This window comes from Pinus tabuliformis, chromosome 1_2, assembly GCF_031772625.1.
Source record: "Pinus tabuliformis cultivar Carrire ecotype Pingquan chromosome 1_2, CPIR1, whole genome shotgun sequence".
Classification (NCBI taxonomy): Eukaryota; Viridiplantae; Streptophyta; class Pinopsida; order Pinales; family Pinaceae; genus Pinus; species Pinus tabuliformis.
Genome location: NC_142298.1, coordinates 595,793,073 through 595,795,815, shown reverse-complemented (window position 1 = coordinate 595,795,815; position 2,743 = coordinate 595,793,073). Strand labels below are relative to the sequence as shown.

At 36.6% G+C, this 2,743-nt stretch overlaps 1 pseudogene; it reads right to left on the bottom strand.

Moving 5' to 3' along the window:
- Positions 1-240: 240 nt before the first annotated feature.
- Positions 241-1,296, bottom strand: LOC149207050 (ABC transporter B family member 25 pseudogene; annotated as a pseudogene).
- Positions 1,297-2,743: the final 1,447 nt, after the last annotated feature.

Here is a 2,743-nt window from a genome sequence, read left to right as displayed (position 1 = left end):
ACAGTAAGCAGGATTTGCAATAAGTCTAGGAGACAACCACAAACACATGAAATATTCAACAAGATTTCCTTCCATAAAATTATAAGCAAGGATCATCTAACAATTGTTAATTGTCAAATTTCTGTGTTAGTGACTCTGGTATCAGAGATTCAGACTAGATGTAATTAGCCATCAATGTAGTATGGATTTATGAAACTCAACTTGGGTAGTTTGCTCCATGTTCATTCAGGCTAAGAAAACTTAATTTTTAGTTTTGGATCCTTGCAGCTGCCTTCGAATTAGAGATGCATAGATACCATTCTTTTTCAACAATTCCTCATGAGTACCACTTTCAACTATCTGACCGCCTGACACAACTGCCACAGTAGCTTCACTTTAGACTGCTGAAAGTCTATGTGCTATAACTAAAACCGTTTGTCCTTTTATCAATTCATCCATGGCATCCTGATTAAATACAAGCAAGGGCATTGTTAAGGAAGAAAATAAGATCAGACGAAAAATCAAGAGTAATAGAAGAACAAAGAGGCTGTCATGGTTTGGGTCATGGTATCACCCGAACCAGGTATTCACTCTTTGCATCCAAAGCACTCGTAGCTTCATCCAAAAGAAGTACACGAGGATTCCTCAGTAATGCCCTTGCTATTCCAATCCGTTGTTTTTGACCCCCTGACAACTTCACACCATGCTCTCCAACAAGTGTATTGTACCCTTCCAGAAAATTTGATACAAACTCATGAGCATTGGCCATTCTCTGTATTTGTTGAGTCAGAAGTGGACAATGTTTCAAATTTAGGAGAATTCCATATTCATTGAAATAGTCAAATGAAGCAACTAATTGCACTCTCAATTTGACAATACAAGTTGCATGTTTCTAGTTCAAATCAAACGAGATTTAAAACATGTCTAAAGGTTTTTGAAATGTACGGAAGCATTTTCAATGTCAACAGTGCTGGCTCTGCCTTTCAGTCCATATAGAATATTGTCTACTACTGAGGAGTTGAAAAGAACAGGTTCCTGGCTCACAATACTTACTTGCAAAATTTTCCAGTTGGTTTTAAATGAGTGCATGAAAATCAATTTTGCTTCCAGGTTGGTACTTTCCCCTGAAAAATCGAGTATAGTAAACATGAAAATAGATTGCCCCTTGTTTATATCTTCTAAAAATGTCTGATTATAGAAGGCACCCGCATTAACAGGTGTAATAGATGAACAAATATTAGATAATATCGACACATCGTTCACTGTTGATTCGAAACATGGTGCAACTCCTAGCTCATCAAACAAGTCTATAGTCATTGCCTGCAACCGAGCAATGCCTCCACACACTTGTGGTTGATGCCTAGACGACAAAAACAATACATTCTTTAAAGTTGTCTACTCTCAAACATTTCGAATACTCCATTGGACCCAAATTTAACAGAACCCCAAATTGGAATTACCTGTACTCCCATGGACCCAAATTTAGCAAATTCCCAAAACAAAATCAGATTATATGCATGGCTCATCCAAGGAGAGTCAAGATGGTTGCACAGTAAATCAGGAGGGAGATAACAGATATGCTTTTGAGGGACAAGATATTACAACAGGCCATTCTTTCAGAGACTGCACTAGGAGCAGACAAGTACTTATCTTCACTAAAAACAATCAGTGATGTTGAAGTGTCAGTCTGCCAAAAAGGTACATTTATATTCTGTAATGTTCTCAATCTTATCTTGCCAGCGTTCTACATAATCGAAACTAAATTCTTTTCAGAACTCTCATTTGATGTCAAACAAATCTCCATTGAAAAATATGTGACTTGAAATTGCTGATTAAGGCTATGCATAGCATGTACCATATGTTGATGCTACTTGTATAATGATGGCATTTCAGGGAAACTAGAAAAAGCATTGTTGAGGCATTCACTGGACACTTTTGAAGCCAATTCTAAGATTTCTGCACTGGCAACTTCTAGTCCAACAAAACCCAAATTGTGGCCAGCAATAGTTTCCCTGACCTTCTCTAGCACAAACTACAAGTGAAAGAAATTGTAAGAGAGACGTGTGTGAGTTTGAGAGAGCATGACAACAATGATGAAGATAGAGAGATACATACCAGGGTATTGTTAGGCATTTCGTAATACCATCCATTAACAAATGCTGGGAATATAGCCTGGGCTTCCCTAACAAAAATAAGCATCGCTTTCATTCCCATCCATTCAAAGGAGAAAAAATGGTCTCCTTAAACACCAAATATCAATCTAAAAAATCAACAAAATCAACAAACACCGTAAGGGAGAAATTCAGTGTCATTGCAAAATTGGATATTCATTTCAATAAATTTATTTTGCAATGGGGATTCGTCTACACTTCAGGTCAAGTTTATCAAATAGGGCTTATATATCTACTATTTAAAAATATACCTTGCCTATTAATTATCCAACCTGGCAGTCATATGAAGTTATTCAGAAGAATGCTAGAACACATCCATCTTAACATTGAAATTGTTGCATCAAGGAATTTGATAGCGTTAACCACATCATAGATCATGCATTAATATGGATTTGAGTAATTATATTAAATTATTCATTGCTAGATACATGCCATCTTAGTATTTCCACGAGTGCTAAGAAATACTAGAAGATAAAAGGCCAAGAAAACAAGCCCCGCTGCTCCTGCTGTGAGGCAAACATATTATTTTTTAATCTTGCCTTGTGTGTGTAATAGAACACATGGTGATAAGTGGAGGACAAGTTCTTTGATCT